This window comes from Etheostoma spectabile, chromosome 3, assembly GCF_008692095.1.
Source record: "Etheostoma spectabile isolate EspeVRDwgs_2016 chromosome 3, UIUC_Espe_1.0, whole genome shotgun sequence".
NCBI classification, from domain to species: domain Eukaryota; kingdom Metazoa; phylum Chordata; class Actinopteri; order Perciformes; family Percidae; genus Etheostoma; species Etheostoma spectabile.
The window spans coordinates 22,184,660-22,205,092 of record NC_045735.1 but is presented as its reverse complement, the minus strand read 5'-3'; the positions used below and the strand labels follow the sequence as shown (position 1 = coordinate 22,205,092).

The 20,433-nt window shown below is 38.9% G+C and overlaps 2 long non-coding RNA genes across 2 annotated transcripts; both read left to right on the top strand.

The window, feature by feature from the left end:
• The first annotated feature begins 1,156 nt into the window (after positions 1-1,156).
• Positions 1,157-19,306, top strand: LOC116683188 (uncharacterized). Its single transcript, XR_004330532.1, has 3 exons — positions 1,157-1,167; positions 1,427-1,435; positions 18,972-19,306. It is a non-coding gene; the product is annotated as an uncharacterized LOC116683188 (long non-coding RNA).
• On the top strand, positions 15,802-17,858 carry LOC116683199 (uncharacterized). Its single transcript, XR_004330533.1, has 3 exons — positions 15,802-16,114; positions 16,959-16,962; positions 17,847-17,858. It is a non-coding gene; the product is annotated as an uncharacterized LOC116683199 (long non-coding RNA).
• Positions 19,307-20,433: the final 1,127 nt, after the last annotated feature.

The window sequence follows — 20,433 nt, the reverse complement described above, 5'->3', positions numbered from 1 at the left end:
GTTTCTGGCATTTTGGTTTCATCTGCTGGGGTTTGAGGTATCTGCCTCCACCCAGTTCGTGGTGTTCACAGTATTGAAAAAATGCATTCTAAACATTCACAGATATCATCTCTTTTCTGTGGATTATCCGTAGTAATCAGGGCAATGTTTCTGGAAGGACAGGTTGCTGTTGAATTTTAATGTTAGAGGCCTATTTTAGTGCTGCGAGCTTCACAAGTGAGAGACGGTCACTCCTATGGCTGAGGCATAAATACTAGACAGATCTTTCTGAATCTGTGCGGATGAATCCAAAACAATCTGCATGGGATATGGACCATTCTTTAAAGCCTAATGCTACAAGATTGCAGGAGAAAGACTCTGAGATGTGAAGGACCTCATCCTCATGTTAACTTTCTAGACTAAAGATAACCACCCCTGAGTCACTAAGCACATAAGCATGTTTCAAAGCTCCCACGCCACACAAGTATCAGCTGTGCCCTCCTTCACATATTCATCCTGCCAGTGTAAAGACGTATATGACTTGATAAGACAGAGCTAATATTACCAGAGCTGAGCGAAGATGGATCTAGAAGAACATGATAGAAAAGTGAGACATCCAAACTGACGATTTCTTCAGAGGACAGGCAGTGTTACATACTGTACAGCATCAGTGACTTCGATAACACATCATTATCTATTTTCAGTCAGCTTTACTGAGTCTACACTGTTATTATATATGCAGTGTGGAGACGTAGGAGAGGGGATATAGACACAAAGGTGACAAAGACATATTTTTCATCCTTTGGGTGACACAGAATGTAAAAAAAAAGTGTTGGTTCAGTGTGTATCAACTCTCCATCTTTCCTGCTGATTATTAACGTTATATATCCTAGATTGTAAGCAGGCTACTCTTTTGGTTTTCTTGTTATTTGTTTTGTCATGTGGATCCAGTCCAGCACTTTTCTCTTTACTGCAAATGAAATGAGCCTAGATTTGTTTGTGTATTTTCTTAGATGGTTTAGACACTCTCTGACGAAGCCCTGCAGCCATGATTTCATGAGTAGCAAAGGTGAAAAAACTAAATTAAGTATAATTAAGACGAAATTCAAATGTGAGTGTATTTGATTTCTCATTGATTGCTAGATGAAAAAATTGATACCCCTCTCATGCCTGCATGGTAAATATTAAGTTACAGCAGCCAGTTAGCTTAGCAACAGTGCACAAAGACTGGACTTAAAGGGAAACAGCTAGCCTGGCTCTGTCCAAAGGGTAAAAATATGCCTATCCCAGCACCTTTAAAGCTCAATAATTAACACATTATATATCTATTTTGTTGGGTGCAGTAAAGTCCACACCCAGCCAAGAAATACTCCAGCACATAACACCCCGTAAAAGCATGTCACGTGTCATTTTTACACGTTGGTAATTGTACAGATTCCAAAAAAAGAAACAACATGTAAATTAATAAACTTTAGAGGTGTTGGTAGGCATATTTTGTCATCGTTGGACAGAGCCAGGCTAGTTTCCCTCTGTTTCCAATCTTTGTGCTGAACTAAGCTTTGTATCTACCATGCAAACATGTGAGTGGTATCAATCTTGTCATCTAACTCTCGGCAGAAAGCAAATAAGGGTATTTTCAACAATGTCAAACTATTTCATTCAGGTTTTGAGATTTCTAACAACACCTCATTGCAACGGAAAATCAAAGCTCAAATTGGCCGATCTGGAATCTTGCTCCTTATGAGGTCATAAGGAGCAAGGTTACCTCCCCTTTTTTCTGTTTTGCCAAGCCAGAGAATTTGGCCCACCCATGAGAGAGATATTTCTCATGGGCGGCCAACAAAACCCTTTTTATAATCTAATTTGACTTTTCGCTCTAACGCACATGGGAGCGCACATTGCAGTTTCAGCTCCATTGTGTCCAGGCTCTGGGACTGATGTTAATAAATAATTCTAGTGTTTTATCACTGGCGGCTCATGATGCAGGCTGAAAGTCCCTTAGTTGTTTGACTGTTGAACATGGTTTAATGTTTTACACTTTCCCCTGGCTGTAAAAGTCTGCTTCTATACAAGTGGAATGTATGAATCATGCTGAGCAGCTTTGACAATGACACAAAAGGACGCTGGAGTCACTCAGATGTATTAAAAAAGCAGGAATGTTGAGTGCTGTCCAAACTGGAGGACGTGTGCAATGTACACACAAGCTCAATAAAGTCTCACAGGATGGCTGAAGTGTCCTTGAGCAAAACACACACAGTCTTGGACCACTGCTCAAGCTGACCCTGCACTTTAATCCCTCTGAAGTATTTCCCTTTGGATGAACCAATTCTCACATACTGTATGCACTGTGCTTAGGGGTTCTTTTAATTTTAATATTTGCCATTAAGCAAACTCAAGAAGATGACGACGCCAGACTGATAGTTTCACAAAATTATAGAATAGCATAGGTAATATCAAGAAAACCATCAGAAATGTAGCTTTATAATTGTTCTTTTCAATACTTCCATATTAACAATGGATGAAACATCTGTGTACATCATGAAAGGGGTTGCTTATAGTGAACCAACAGAGAATTATCACCCAACTTTGCAGTTCCCCTCAGCGCTACAGAGCGTTTTAGAACTATTCAGCTAACTATTCAACTTTACTGTTTTGGTTCTAGCCACAATAGATAGTTGTTTTTAACAGAGAAAACCTCTGGGCTACCTGCTCAGTCAGCACCAAACAAATAGCTGCTAAACATAACGAAGCATTTAGCTGCCAGAGCGCTAGATATTTTCCTAAGGAGTTGATGGAGACCCATTCTCGCTTTGCCAGACCATCCACACGCTGCGGAACGGAGGAGGGTCTGGTTAGTCCACACAGCATTCTGGGACGGAAGAAAAACAAGCTCTGGTTTAATCGCATGTCTTTAAACCTATCACAGTTGTTATGGGTGGTGCTAAGCTCTGCACAGAGCCGCTGTTGTGCAAGAAAAAACATAGATTGGACAGATAGTCTAGCTAGCTGTCTCAATATTCCATGCAGAGATCTGAGGAGCAGTTGACACAAAGAACGCGGACGGAATCGAACATGCTTACTTATTTTCCATATTAGTAATATAATGTGATCATCTTGCATCCCTCAATTAGCAGTGTGTGTTGATAAGCTGTATCAAAAAGAAAACTAAATTACATTACTGAGGTAAAATCTCAACATAAAAGCCATGGCTTACTCCTAATTGAATTACTCTTCTCCTCTACAATAGGTGCCAAATTCCAGCAACATTCCTCAGACTGCTTTACAACAACGACCTCGGCTGCTGTAAATGGATGCCATCCTGCAACAACAAGTCTTAAATGTACATTGTGTTTATAGAGAAAACAAAGCAGGACCCCCTAACAAACCAGCCACCGCTTAGTCAGGCTGTGGTGGACGTAACCCTGGTAAAGTGCCACATATAGTTAATTTGTTCCATGTGCTTGAAACCTGACACACTGAGCAGAGGCACAACAGGACGGACGGCCTTGTCAGTGATGGACGGCTCCCTGGTGACCCATCAATTTCAAACCGCCCTGCCTAATGATCATATTCGTCATCTTCCATGAGCCCAAGACCTGCAGCCTGGTCTGCTCCAGCATCTAGGATCCAGCCAGGGGCCGTAAAGCAAGAGACCACAGGGGCCACAAGTCTAGTCCTTGTGTTGTCTTCCTGTCTACCATGCATGTTTTTGAAGCTTTTTCCTAAAAATTTTTACACTGTTACAGATGTTTTTGTTGATTTTTTCTGCGCATTTGTTGTTGTTTTTGTTGTTTTTCCCCCATAATTTTTGTCACTTTTTCCCCCATAGTTTTTGTCACTTTTTTCTGTCATTTTTTTCAAATTAAATAGAACACCAAAATGTAATTAAAGAAGAAATTGTATACTGTATATAGTGTATGATTTATTTACTTGTGAAGAATATTGTATGGAACCATCCAAGTTAATTTTTTTGACAATTTGGTTGAAAGAAACCCAAACTTCTGATATAGAAACTTTTTGAAATGGGTCAAATTTGACCCAAGGACAACAGGAGGGTTAAGCATCAATATATTACATGTTCAATGGCCCTAAAAACTTATTTCTCAACCAGTTTCTTAACATGTGTGATTGGATTCTTAACAAACAAATATTTCCGGCCAATATGAGAACAGTTATGTTTATTTTACATAAGACATTTCTGAGAGATTTGAACATTTAAATTGAAAACCACATTAAAAATTGAAGAATTATTCCTAACTTTAACTTAATAAACAGAGAAGGGAAGTAACAAAGTACAAATACTTTGTTACTGTACTCAAGTAGATTCTTCAGATATTTTTGCTTTACTTTACTATTTATTTTTGTGCCAACTTTTTACTTTTACCCCTTACAGTTTTAACACAAATATTGGTATTTTTCTACTCTTACCATTATCATTTTTTGCGTCATTGATACACTAATTGGATGGGAATATACGTAGCACCACTACAATTTGCCGTCAAGTGGTTGTTAGTTGTAACTCTAAAAGTATCGGGAACTTTTTAATTAATGTCTGTTTAGTAATTCATATTCTATCCTTTATTTAATTGCAGAAGCCATATTTGAGCATACACACATACATGGAGATTCCGTTAAATGTTAAGGGGAAGATTAAAAAAGAGAAACTGGATCTGTGAATGCTCACAGAATCACAATTCATATGTTGCTACTCAGTTAGAATCGTATTAACCTGGAGTCCCAGTCTCGGTCACAATAATCATATATATGATGTTTTAGGTCTATTGGCAGACATCAATTTAAAATGTAGGCAATGGCATGTAAAGAGCCTTTTCTTCCAAGCGTGCACTCTAGTAACATTGGTGTGGTCCAGGTAGCTTTGCATAAATAATGGTTGTCATTCGCAAGGCTACTTTTACTTTTATACTTTAAGTAAATTTCCAAGCCTGTACTGTGTTACTTTTACTTGAGTAAAGACGTTAAATCAGTACTTCTACTTTTACCAGAGTATTTTTAACACAAGTATCTGTACTTCTACTTGAGTTCGCAAAGCGAGTACTTTTGCCATTTCTGTTGATAAATGAGCAAATAACTTGCTGGTTTAACCATGAATATTTAATGTTTTCCGGGGCATAGTTAAAAAGAATGGTCTGGATAAACTTGACTATGTTGCGATTAGATTATTAGATTATAAAATTAGATGATAAATCACTTAAATTAATTTCATCCACATTTTTTTTTAAATATTGTCATTTTTGTGTGACAATGATCTTGAGTCAGAGGCTGACTTACTAGCGTTTCCTGAGCTTTCAACTGCATCTTAACTTTTGCCTGAACTTGTTGCAAGCCTATATGTTATGATGAAAATATATTAAATAAAAAATTCATAGCAAATTGAAGCATGCTATTAGTTTATTTTACAGTATTTCTGCTTTGGGGTACCTTATGGCAACCAAAGGCAAGCATGAGTTAACTTATCTACTAATATTATTACTAATCTGCCATTACACTTTTTATTTTTATTCTCACACAGTGACATACATTCGGACATCGTCCCAACATGGATTCCCATGAAAGTACAAGATTACAGTTTTAAGGTTTTCGAGTGGTGTAGGACCAAAATATTCTCTCAAAAAAAGGAGTGATCAACCAATCCTGATCCGATCCTGTTGCCCGCCTTCTCCACATATGTAATTACAAGGCTTTATTTGGCATGTATTATTTTCATTCAGCTGGGAAAATTAGCAATAATCACAATTCCGAGCATGACAGTAATGTTTCAGCCAGCCAATCAAGAAAATGGTTTCAGATCCCACAAACCCTGAAAAAATGTACCACAGATCCCTGTCTCAGCATGTCTTGTCCCACGTGGTTTATTCTTAATCAGAAACAGGCAAACTGGATCAGGTCCCACATGTGGAAGACTGGATTATAAAAACTGAAAACAATTAACATGCATGAGGGTCTGCCCTTCCTCAATGAGAAAGGAACAGTACTTCTTATGTTAATTTCACAGGATTAATTTAAGGAGCTTTTAAGGGCACTTCAGTGGGAGGGATTTTGAAAGTAGAGTGACTCTTTTTCCTGCTTTGTCGAAGTGACAACCTTAACAACTGTATGTCCAGTCCTTCAAAACTTCTGTATGCAGAAATAATGGTGTAAGCAGTGAACTCCCCACCACACAATGACATTTTGGGACAAACAGGGATGAGTGTTTTTTTCTGTGGTGTTGGCTCAGCGCTGGGCTGGCCCCATGTTTACGCCCATGGCTGCAGCTCCAGATGTGAAGGACTGCACTGCTCAACACGCCCCAAAGAAGAGGAGGACAAGGTAGACTCCACAGCAGCAGTGGGAGGAATGAGGGACTGTGGCAGGGGAATTCAAACGTGACCCTGTCATCCTTGAGGCTCCCTGCCCCACCCTGTGTGACACATAACTCACTCTGAGGACTCTGAGCTAACAAGGGACTGTATGAAAATTATTTTGGTAGGGATGCAGGCTGAATTTTGTGTTTCACCTAAAAACAAAGCAAGGCCTTGCCAAGTGTTATACAATATTTTCTTTGGACCTTACTCTTGACTGAAACAATCAGCTGACTGAGGAAGTTTCAACCAATTCAATCAGTTAGAGGTATCAATTGTACATTAGATGCTGTAACTAAGCACCCAGAAGTCGGTGTGGGCCGACCTAATGTAGTTTGTTAGCCATCCCCGAGTCTATACACACACTTCTGGGATTGCTCAGGTGCCGGCGGAAATTCAGCCAAATGTCCCTCATTTAGGTCTGATGTTCTTGGGCTTTCTGTGTGTAGGCATTTTAAACTTAAGTTTATGAGGACTATGCTCCTCAGATCTTTTGGTAAATCTGTCCAATGAGTTTTCTGTTGCACAACTAAAAAACCTTTGAATATTCCACCAAAACAAGTTCCTTCCTGGGGCTTTTTTGCAGAGGCGCCATTGCATTGATTGTGATTGGTTTAAAGAAGGGCTGTCCAACGATAAATTTTTTTCTTAATTGCTGAATTTCAATAGTTAACCGTGATTAATTGCACGTTTTATCACATGACTAAAATAAAAAATTTAAGTGCCTATGTTATATAAAAATCCCTTTATCCCGTTATTTTGTGTCTCTGGTGCTTCCACGTGAATACAGACTTGAAAAAAAACTATCCATGTTATTTTGAGTGAGATACGGTTTCTGAATGTCTTCTGCCTTCAGTCTCCGGGTGAGCTGTTCAAAATCTGCAGAGCTTTCTATGTCACTAGCCAAGACGAGGTGGCTAACCGTAGCACATGCGAGCTCTAGCATGCTAGCTTGTTCTCAATGACAAAACACTGCTACAGCACACAGTTACAACACACATAGTTCACCATAATCTCCAAAAGAACTACTTCCATGTCCCTGTTCTGCAGGGATTTTACAAGTGTCCCTTGTCTAGAAGAAGTCTCCCAGCTAATCCTGCCTTGTACTGACCAAAGTTGGAGAAAGAGTTATTTGGCTGATGTGATCTTACCTAGCTACTGAGCATGTGCGACTCCCAACAAAGATAGTTTAGAAATGAGATGTCTCACTCTGTAACTGAAACAGAGACCCAAACACACAGGGTGAAAACAGGCTCTGCAGCAATGTGCAGTACAACAAAAATATGGTGTTTTTTGATAATTAAACCATGTAAACTTATCCTGGTACAACCTCAAAATGCAATTATGAACCTGGAAATGAGCATAACATGGGCGATTTAAGTCTGTATTATCAATGTAAACCAATTCTTACCGGTGTATCTTGATTGGGAATCAAATGAATGCAAGAAAGTTACTTTATGATCTTGACTTTTAGATTTATTTGATTATCTGCAACAGGACTGAGGTAACACAACCAGTGTCTTCTGAAATATAGCTTACCTTAAGCTTGCTTTTTAAAAATGTAAACATAAATTATACAGCAAAAATGCATGTACAAGATGTCAAGATGGTCTGCAGTTAGCCACCCACTGAGGTCACTTGAATATTAAAAATGGTTGTAGGACCTTTAAGACAAATAAATAAATAAAAGAACATGAATCTCACAGATATATATTGATATCACAGACAGAGCAGTAAAACCTAAGCCATTCTCCTCTCTAAAACACTTCTCACATGTCTTGGGAGTCACAAAGGGAAGAAATAAACATTATAAATTATATAGTTGGCAAAATACATAATTTTCTTTCAAAGAAAGTCCAGACGCTTTTGCCCTCATGACATTTACTTATGCCAATAATCAACATACTAATGCCATATTTATTGATATTACACCCACAGCAATGCTACACAAGCATTTGTGTGTCCAAAACAGTTCTCCTATATGCAAAAAATAAAACTTAATAAACATTATAACTCATATAAAGCACATACTATTTATATTTCTTCAAATCTATGCCAAATCTCAAACCAGTGACGCCATTCTCCTCTGTAAACAGTAGATTTCTATCTTGTCTGCTACGCATCTTTGATCACATACTAGACTAGTTTGACTGGGGGGAATCCCGGATCACTATCTTTCCCACTGAACTCTTTGGTTACGTCGTTGCCCATATATGGGCATGCTGCTTGCCTTCACTTCCAACACACAGAGAGAAGACACGGAGAACGGAACTAGCGGCAGAAATGAGCAAAAACGCGATGAATTATGGATGTCAAGTGGATAAATCTTGGATGTAACAGTTTGGATTTAATGCTCAACGACCTTGAAATAGGCACAAGTTCCATGCTGGATAGAAAATCATCTGTATAGGCTAGAAAGACCCCGAAGAGACCTCCGTAACTGCTATCTCGTTAGCTTTTAGTTACAACAATCGGTAAGTTTCTCTCTTTTATGGTTATTAAATTATTCAAATATGAATCATTGGTGCTGTTTTTGTTCGTGGACGAGTCTCTTGGTTCCAGAAGGTTAATCTCTTCGCAATTCACGCGGTAATGTTGACAGCCCTGATAAAAATAAAAAAAGCCATTAAAACCAAGCATGTTTTTCTCCCAGAATGCTCTGTAGACTCGCCAGACCCTCCTCTCTGCCAAAGCAAGACTAGGGGAGGCTGGGTGAAAGAATAATTGCCTATCAGGTGTCAAATCTATGGAAAACAGACAGCACAGGATTAAAAATTCCCTTTTGCTAATTAATGGAACTCAGCAGGCAGATTTGCCGCCCCACCAGAAACATCTTTATATGAACGGTAGGGCACAGAGAGATTATTTCTTAGTTCTGATAGTAAATTAGTTAAAAACAGCCTAATATCGGTGTAGGAAAAACCAATCAACAATCATCCCTTCAATTGTTCAATTGTGGATATACAATCCGATCGCTAATTGGCACAAGCCTACTCCACCCATTCACTCTATCACCACCACCAGTCTAGACTCAATGAAGGGGAGATTCCTGTACGCCTTTATAATTTATGATTATTTTAACCCCCGTAAAAATAATCATAAATCATGATAGGGACTAATGAAGATATTCATTTAGTTACTCAACTGCATTCAAATAAGCTTTGTGTATTATCATACAAAATAGGCAACCACCGGTTGGTCACATGACAACCGGTCACATGACATTTAAGTTAAGGGCGGCCCTTACAACTACATTTAGCTGAGAAAAGGTTACTGGAAGCCGGATACCGGTCACTGTGAGGGGGCAGTCAATTCAGAGCCCGATGAAGTTGAGTTTAGCAAAAGAAAAAAGTGTCTGGTCGCGAGGTGACGCTCCTTTCAGCGCTGTAAGCCGGGTCCAGTGCGTTGCAATGTGATTTGAGCCATGCTTTCAGCATTTGATGCAGTTCAGTATAGCTGAAAGAAAGTTACCAATAAAAGATAATAAAACATTGATACTTGGCGCCTGTGAATCGATACAGTATTGCCACTGAAAATATCACGATACTATGATATATCGATTTTTCTCCGCAACACCTAGGGGTTAGTACCAGGACAAGAAGATGTGTTTCCTGGGTGAAAGTTTCCTGGTGGATTTAAGACAAAAAAATAATAATTTATTGAATGAATCAAATATGAACGTGTCTGTCAGTGGCTTGTTGAGCTTTACATTGTTAGTTAATTTCCTACCCTGGGCTGGGACACACATTTGGTTTGATAAAGGACTTATTGGTCTTTAAATCATCATTGCACTTACAATAAAGAGCGTAGCTGTCCTCAATTTAGATCATCATGTACGTCTCCGGTTTATCCTGCATCCACCGTGTGTGTGTCTGTGTGTGTGTATGTGTGTGTGTGTTTTATGAGCGAGCTTGGATAACACATTGCCCCTGATTAAAATTTTAGAATTTTTAGATTTAGAATCTTTTTAATCAGACCACCCACCCGTTTACCGCCCCCAACCCCCCCCCCAAAAAAATATCCATATTACTTCCGACCCCTTTCCCCTAGCCTTCTGATGTCCATGCCAAAACAAAGCCAATGAAATCATCTCTTCTAATAGATACAGTGCTACGTACAGTGATTAAACAAAGTTGAACAGATTCCTGTTGTCTGCTTCAACCTCCAGCAGTGGATGCCTGCCAGTCCGGTTGCAAATCAACCGCAGTGGACACATTCTTTTTATGCCATTTACTCTCGCCTGTTGTTAGGGGCCAAATATTGCTGATTTACATGTGTAATTAGCAGTGCTGAAGGGGCAAATTTCAGCCTGACAATAGTTGTCATGGTCCAAAAGAGTAATGCAATTAGAGCCAATTGTTTAAGCATGCCAGGCTCATTCAATTACTCACGTGCAGCTGACAATCAGTGTCTGGCTGTTTAAGATGCACGATCAATGAATGACATCAGGACATGCTGCCTTGCATTGCTTCAAGCCTGATTTTCCACAGACACAGTCATCCAAGTAACTCAATATTCCTTTTAGAAATCTTTTTACATCAGCAAAAATATTCCAGTGATAAATTATGAATTCTTCTTATTCTTTGATGTTTCTGAGGTGTCTGTAATTTCCCTTCTTGAATGTGTAACATGATGTATAAAATGAGAACAGAAGTGTAGTTTAATGTAACATCCATTGGGACTTTTTTATACATTTGCAAAATGGAAATAAAAGTCATTGCTAAATAGTTTTCTTGCTCACTCCCAAGTTATAAAAGGGGCAATAAAAAGGAATAATACTGTAAAGAGACAGAAACCTCCATGGAGCACGCTGAACTCATTGTTTTATAATCTTTCTTCACCAAGTTCACAAAGTTCATGTCCCAGAGCTTCAACCTGCCTGAAATCATAGCGGGATGAGATTTTAAGCAGGGCGGGTCTGTTTGTATGAACTGCTCAGATTTAATAAAGTATGTAAAAAGATTCCAGAATCTTACATATTGCAAACCTAGTATGTGGTTTTCTTTGACATACGCAGCTGAATTTGAAGGTAATCTGTCTTTTTTTTAAAGAATCGATGAGATCAGCATCTTACTAAACCTGCAACAGCATACATTTTCTGATAGTACTTCATACAAGCATTGACTGCTCATCTCAAGAGTTTTGATGCTACAAACTGTATGTCATATGAACTCATCATTCAGATGTCAACCCTCAGTAATCAATAGTCCGGTTTCTGTATACTGTATATAATAATGTGTTCAGCTAAACACTTAACAGTTCAGCTGCTGGCTTGGTACAGTACATTAACTATTGATATAAATAGTTTATGATGTTCAACATGATTTCATAGTAATTCTTGACCATCAAAACATAGGGATAAATATCACCACTTGTGATTTATCAAGTTTGGTTCAAGAGATATGATGGAAAATGCATAATTTGGTTATGATGAAATCCAAAATGGCCACCACAGCTGTCTGGAGGCCTACATATATGTTGTGTGTGGTATCTTTGTAATCGTTGACCATCAACACACGGGGGTAGACATCATCCTTTATGCAGTTTAATGTTTCGTTCAGGAGATATAATGCAAAATAAATAATTTGGCTATGGCGGAAAGTAAATTGGCCGCCACGGCTGACATGACATTTTTTTGCAATGGCGGACATACTTTTTTGAAAGAGCACAACACACTGAGTAATTGTGCCAATTTTGGTCCTTGTATCCACAAATGAACCACTCCAGTTCTATTTGCTACTAGATACAGTGGCTGCTGGTTCAACTAGAAAACTATTTTACCACCAGTTTCTATCACTTCCTTCCTGCCTTTGACATAGTCTAACACAGGTGTTCCCAAAACTTTCAGCCCACGACCCCCAAAGTAACGGTGCAAGTGACTAGCGACCCCCCCACCATAAACGTGTGTAAACATTATATAGCATTATATATATAAGCACGCACTATAGGCGTGAAAATCAAAAGAGCTGTTCTCTTTTTATTTATTTGCTTGGTTTTATTTAAAATGTAGCCACTAGTTTTATCTTCTGTTAAAATCATGGCTAACATATGCTATTTCTAATCGTTTTTAAATTTTTGTTTTATTTGTAATGTACAAGCAAAACGTGCAGTAGATTCTTGCTTGATCTTAGTAAGTAGTAAGTAGTAAGTAGTAGTAAGAGTAATTGTTATGCAGGATAATGGCCCCTTTTAAGTGTTATCTTATTTATACATAAATATATTTTATTATTTTTACCTATGCATAACCATGTAAGCAACAGTTTAATATTGTAGTCGTTCGGGAAAGAGCTGATTTAAACAGCCTATTTATAGACTGTTCATTTGTTGATTTTAAGTGTAGAGTACGTGCAGTATTGATGCTTGTACTTAATTGAAAGATCATAATAGTTCTTGCACCACTGCTGGTAGATTTTTCTGTCACTTCATCCAGGAAAAAATCCATCTGTCAATTCAAACAGCCGCACGAATTACCTTTTTGTCACCTTTTCAAACCTGAGGAGCTGCCAATAAATGTCAGCTTTGTGTCAGGACAGCTTGGCCCGGCAACAAGACATCAGTTGTTTCCAATTGGCAGAATTTCTTTCCCTCAGCCGTGGCTGCGGCCAATCAGAGGCCGGCTTGGTGAAACAGAGCACGTTCACCGTGGCAACTGCTCCACTCTACACTCCTCACACCGATCTTTCTGTCTCCGTCAGATGGTCAAAACACCACCCCACGGTGAGGTGAAACTGGCTGCTCTTGCAGCTCAGGGTGAGGTAGACCCTGGCTGAGCAGAGGAGGGTGTGTGTGTGTGTTTTACATGCTTTCTGCAAAACCATTTCCCCAATTAACCAGAGCAAATATTCCACATAAGGAAGTGAGGTTATCTCAGGGGTTGAGGGTGGTGTCTCCAAATGAGTAAGACATGAGACACTCTGCAAGCTTGTCTGTAGCAGCAGCAGCAGCAGCTTGTGGGGGGGAAGGAGTGATATTTGAGCCACAGCGCAGATGTGGGAATACAACTCAAGACAAGTGTGGGTGGTGCTGTGTGTTTCAGTGCAGCTGGGTCAAAAGACAAACCACACTTATTTGAGTAACCCTACCCTGTGTGTTTGTTACAGCAAACATACAGAGATACTAAATATGCAGACCCCCCAGTGGAGAGACCTGCTTGACACAGAGCTAAATGTGTTTACTCCACTGCTTCTTTGAAACGACAGTGTTGCCTTTAGAGGCTCAGAGAAACTGGGAAGACATGTTTAGAGGATAATCTTGGCCACACCATCTGGTCAAGATTTTCTCTCTTTTCGCCAGATTTCTGATTTCCTCTTTTCCCATGAAAAGCATAAAAAAAGTATTTTTGTAGTCTTGAAATGTAACTGAAGAGTCACATGGATTTGATTTTACTTCTTCAAATGGATAATTGACCGGCATGTGTAGCAGAAAGTGTAAATACTTGTGCAGCATCCCAAGCCAGTGGTGAACTACATAATCTATGCTTATACTATTACTGATCACTTCCAGTGGCTGCTGCCCATCTGGATGCTTCAGAAATCCCATTGCCCACCCAGTATGATCACTGTTGACACAGGGAATTTAATCTAGATATCTTGGTGATGATGAAAGTGGTTGCAATAGGATTAAACTGGGTTTGACAGGAGTGTGACATTGTACAGCAGGGCATTACTCCATGAGCACTGAATTATACTGTAGGTAGTATGAGCAACCTGCTGCCTGTTTTCCACATGCCGAGTAGGGCTGGGTGATATGACAATATATATAATATGAAAAATAAAAAATATCTTTTTACATTGTTTCTATTGCGATGTAGAACAATCAGTGGAAAACGCGTTATGGCAATATTTACATCCATGATATCCAGTTGCATTAGTTTCTGGTACGGTTACATTATTGTTGTGTGATAAAACAGTTTAAGAACAGATTCATTCCAAAAGTTTGCCACACAATATTATCGCTCTAAATACTTTCAAATAATAAGTATTTAAAACTATATTGCGCCACTATTTTATATTACTGAACGTTCCTAACATTAAAGCCATTGCCAAATGATAAAAAGCTAATTAAGCATATCAGCTCCACAAGATTAGCTCTGTATTGCTTAGTATGTCTATGTTTATGACAAAATAACAATAATAATTTATTGATCCCCAGGAGAGACTTTTTTTTTCTCTCATTCTGTTAGAAGACACATTACAGAAGTACACTCACATGTAATTAAATGATAAAGTGTAAAACTTATTTGCTGTTTTGCCAGAATATCATCAAAATGAAGGGACTCAAGTTCAATCCCACTCAACCATAGGAACATTAATTGGCATTACTGGACATGTGTTTAATTGCCTAATTAGACAAACGCCTCATCTGCGGGGTTAAGAGGTTCAGGATCACTGTGTGTGTGTGTGTGTGTGTGTGAATCAATGTGTAAAACAGCACTTGCTTGTGTGTTCCAAAGAACTTTATATGTCACTTTAAGGCCAATACCAGCTATTTATTTTACAAAACTGAATATACTCCAGAAAATGGGTGATAGAAATAAACCAACATGTCTGTTTTAGTCTAGACTAAAATATCTGAAGTCTCTTGCTCTGCTCATGTATCTGCCATGTGGCCTTTGACCATATGACCAGATTATGGGTTGCATGGTTGGGGCCACAGAAAGCCATTACTTAGGGGCTAAAGGCTGGAGTTAAGATTATCTGCTGGACGTCGGGCCAAAGAGATTTGTTACCACAACACAACACTGTGTTTAGTAGTGAGAGGATTCTGGGGTGGCAACGGTTAAATCCAATATTTAGCTAATTTAATTCTGGTTGATGAGCATTTTCCTGTCTTGAGTCAGTTAAACTCACTGTTGGCCATTACTTTAAACTGCAGACAGTCTAACAAGAAACTTCACCTGTTACAATGCCAACTTAAAAATCAGAAAAATAAACATTCACAATGGTCGAGTTGAGCTATGAACAAAAGTGTGTTCTTTTCACTTGGGATATGACTAAATTCAAATTGAAGATCTGCCTGGGTGGGAATTTGGAAAATAAAGTAGAGAATAGCATGCCACAGGGACACACAGTAAAGTCAGAGTGACATTCTTCCACAGAGGTTTTGATGTGGATGACCAGGAAGCCTCCAGAGGTTCACACGCCGTTGGGATGATTTGTCATCATGAATGTTGACTCATGTAAGCAAAGCAACGGCGGGTCACTGAAGGACTCTTTTAGGTTCACCAACTCAAACTACGTACGCACCGCACACATGACCATGAAAGTTAAACATGCATTGTTTTATCTGAGAAGGTGCTTATTAAAATGCCAAACCCTGGGGAGTGACTTTTATGCTGCATTTCAGACACAATTTTTAGCCTGTAAGTCAAGATTTCAAGTCACAACTCACAACTTGGTAGCGTTCCAGGCACAGTCATGAGAAAGCCTTCTAGGTAGCGCTAGTTATGGCTAGCGGCTACGTACCGTTGATGTTAGCTAGCACTAGCTGGCTGATACTAGCAATTTCTAGTCTTCATTTAATAAATATAACCTGTATTAGTACACAATCATTTGTGATTTGTTTTGATTACAATGTGCGGAATTACTTTACATTGGCTATTTATGTATATTTATTTCTCTTTAATCACTGGTGTCTGTACAGCATCAAAATGGGTTGCCATTGTTGTTTATGTGTGTGTCTGACGTCAAAAACTGTAATTGGGAGAACAATGATCTGGTACAAGTTCAGGAGTAGTAAGTTACGGGTTTGACTGCCGTTCCAGGGCACTTTCACGGGTAGAAGGTTGTGAGTTACGCTCACAATGGGTTACGCATTGCATTATTCTCAGATCTCTACAGAGAAAATAGCCTTAAGAATGCACACTGCATGGAGTTAATCTAACGCAAAGGGTGACACTGGATTCTTGGCAAGATTTTTAGCTTTGCTTTGTTCATTGTAATAGTTTGTGAAAGTAGACAATGCAGTCAAGGAGAAATAGTAAAGAAAGACATCATGGACTAAAATATCAGGCAAATTAAAAAATGCAAAAATTAATAATTCAATCTTAGTGTTTTTGTAGCAGCAGATGAGTGCCTCTGCAGAATAGTCTTGCTATTTTGGCCCTAAGGCTACATTAGTTGGCAAATGTTTTTAATTTACTATTACAGTCTATTTTAAATGTTCTCTTAATGAAATCTCAATTCCGTTAGTGCACATTGCTGTGCTCTTTTCTTCAAAATCAAAGGTACGTATATTCACTAACGGTTGTGTTTGTGCAGGCGGTCAGACTCATCATAGTCATAATTATTTTGAATCACAAGGACATATCAGGAAACAACTTATTTAAGAAACCACAATCTAAACACTGTTTTCTCTCTTGCAGTAAACAGACAGAGGTTGACAGACTCTCACACCTCTCTGGATGTTTACACCACAGCTGTTGGAGAATCCTCACAGAGGTGTCAAATACTGGTTGTGTGGTGTTTTGAAAAATGTATTAAAATATCCATGATGAGCAGAGTAAAGTTTGAAAAGATTTCACAGGCCCTTTTCATGCAATTTTTGCAATACATCTTACTTTAGTAGTTTTAGCAGAAGAAAAGAACATTAGCTGGGGTTGAGGTTTCCAGTGGAAGTGAGAGCAGTTAAAATCAATTATAATACAAATCTAAGAGGTCATGCAGCATCATGCATATGAGAACACACAACAGTGCACACCAGTGGGAGAAAAGATTTGGACCGGCCTGTGTAAAATAGATATTTTCTTTTAAAGGTCCCATGACATGGTGCACCTTAGTGGTCCATTAATACCATATCTGAAGCCTCTTTCCCAAAATTCATCTTTGGTGCAGAATTACAGCCGCTAGAGCCAGTCCCACGATGAGCTTTCCTTAGTTTGTGCCAGTTGTGAGTCTGTCAAGAATAATTATAAGGTATAAGGGGCAAGATTCCAGATCGGCCCAGCTGAGCTTTCATTTTCTCAAAGGCAGGGCAGGATATCCAGGGCACCGTTTCTAGCCACTGGGGAACCATAGGCAGGCCGGTGGAACTCATATTAATGTTACAAGACCTCATAAAGGGAAAGTTTCATGTCATGGGACCTTTAAGTCTATATTTTCTATCATGACACCAGCTGATACCAAAAAACATTAAAAGGAAACTCAAACATTTCTTTTATTTATCAATATTAGCCTATGAGCATGGGCTTGACATAACTTTGCAGGCGCATCAATCTGTGATACAGGAAAAGATGACAGCTAAGATGTGCATACCTACACTAACAACAAGAACAACAAAGCAAATGGAAAGCAACCAGAGCCTAAACATACAGCATACAATCTCCCAGCAATACAACTATTTCAAGACTTGATCATCATATTCATTATAATGGCCACGGTATTAATTGTTATATTCAACGGCCACGGTGGCATAGACAAATTTGAGATTTATCTTACTATGAATGGTTTGTGAAAGGGGTAGGCGGCATTGTTTGGAGTGGATTATGACGATTATTTCCTTTTAATCCAGTAAAGTCAAGTTGTACAGATGACTGCTGGCCATTGGTTTTAATCCTGTTTGTTATGTAAAAAACTAATAACAGTAAAATACATCCATTGCAATAGCTTTGGAAGTTTGGAATAGAGCCTGTCCAATATATTGGCAGGCTGGCATTTCCCCATCTATCTGTATCATCGGGTTAGGGTTAGGGAAGGGTTAGGGTTAGGGTTAGGGGGTTAGGGTTAGGTTAGGGTAGAACACAGTGCCCTGGATGGGCGCTGCGAGGGGCACGGGCACAAGGGGACCCCCGGAGTGAGTCAAACACTTAAAATCTCCTTAAAAGACCTGGTTCGGTTTTAAAAAACAGTTTTTGTAAAAATTACAATAATAAATATATAATATACATAGAGAAAAGAGAAGGGGGGGGGGGGGGGGAGAAAAAAGAAAAGTTAAGATAAATAAAATAAATAAAATATATAAAAGTTATGTTGATAAATAAAATGCCCGGTGTCCAGTCTAAAAGAAATTCAATTAAAATATGTTAAAATATATTAAAATAATTTTTTTACACAAAACATATAAAAATACTAAAATACTGTTTGAATTACTTGCCCCTAAGGATAAAAAGTACATATACCATTAAAATTAGTAAATAAGTGCTTTAAAAAGTGCTTATAAAGATAAAAGTGCCATGCAATAATAAATAAATAAATAAATAATAATAAAACATTTAAATACATCATAGGATAAAATCACACTGTTAGAAGCATGCATAAAACCAATGGTATGTGTATGATCATGTTAAAATCCAGAGGCAAGCAATCCATGTTGTAAAACAAGATAATAAATATTAATAATATCATTAAAATATAGGATCACCAAGGCATCTTAAAATGACTTTATTTAAAAGAGTGAACATGTAAAAGTCTGTCTATATTTAAGTCGGGCCCCCCCTGCAGGCAGAAATCAGTTACCTAAAAAGAAAAAAATAATAAAATCTGAAAGGCATTACATAAAATAAGAGAGTCATAAAAATAGAAAGAAAGGAAAAAGAAGGAGAACATGTAGGGGGGTTAAAAGACTGGTTCTGGTGGACTGCAGAGGAGGTCCCGATAAAACCTGAGGAGAGAGGAGACCAGAAAAGTGGGGGTAAAGGGTTTTTAGAAACTAAAAAATTAATTAAAAAGAGAAGTGGACCCATGTTAGTATTTTCCGTTCAGACCCGTAGGGTCTATTGTTTTTAAAAAATGGATCCACTTCGTCTCCGCTGCCCGGCGCTGACCCGTGGTCCAGGTTCTGTTGCTCTCCAGGCCCATGCTCGGAACATTTTGAGAGCCGTGGAGTTTAAAATGTGCATATAAAACAGTTGTGCCATCGCCCTTATTTAAAATGTATTGATGTTCTTTTATCCTTAAATACAGAGCATTTCTTGTCTCCCCCACGTAAAACTTATGGCAGGCCCTGCATCTAATTGCATAGACCACATTGATGGTGGTGACCTCCGCCTTGATGCCTCTAAGGAAGCGCCTCGAGTAACCTCTCAACCTCATTGCACTAAAAAGTGTCCTGGTGGCTTCCTCCACATGCTCCAGGAAGGTGCAGATCCTGTGGAATCGTATCAGCTGGGACTTGATGAGGCCTCTGTACGTGTGCTTGGGGTGGTAGCTTGTTTTATGAAGGAGTGCATGGCGATCTGTGTCCTTGAAATAAACCTTGGTGGCTAGTGTCTTCGACTGGTCGCCGGGGCTGTGGAAGAAGACCCTCGTATTGAGGAACTCCACTGTAACGGGTTGAAGGGTGTGCTTGAGTTTTATTTTAGGGTGGTGTGAGTTGAGGGTGTCCAGGAAAGTCAGGAAAGTCGGTTCTGTGTTGTCCCATAGGCCGAAGATGTCGTCCAAGTACCAAAAATAAAGCAGGGGTTTGATGGTGAGTTGATGGAAGGCTGTTTCCTCCCATTGGGCCAGGTAGATGTCTGGAATTGGATGGAATTCTGGGAAGCTTGGGTTTTATTATTTACCTCAAGAGATGGACTGTGTATCTGCAGCTGACAGATGGACTGGTAGTGTAGGTGTAGGTCTGGTCACCCCAGGACCAGAGGAGCAGGGTACGAGACCCAGGCGTGGCAACACCAATGGACCACATGACAATGGTAAATGTTCAGCAGGGGACCACGTTGGCCTTTGTGTGTAATTATAGAAGGGAAAGGGATCAGGGTGTTTTTTAGGTTATGAATGGAATTAACTTTACAAGGAGAGAGGTACATGTAATAGATTAAAAAGTAGACAACACAACAATAAAAAGGTCTGAAAGAAGAGCTGAGATAAGTGCTCCAGTCCTAAGTAAAACAAACGGTAATACATTATAAACATGCACACTTCTAAAAAAGTTTAATAAATGTAAGTGCTGGGCAAATCAAGGTGCCAGTAAAATCATATCACACCTCCAGCTGACACTGGAATAAATAATGGATAATAAATAAATAAGTACATAATAAATAAATGCAAGCAAATTCATAATATTTTGATAGAAGGCATGCAAAAACAATGAATCTCATAAGTGCTTAGAAAAACTGTACATCAAGGAAGGAAGGGCATGCAAACCACATCTAATAATAATA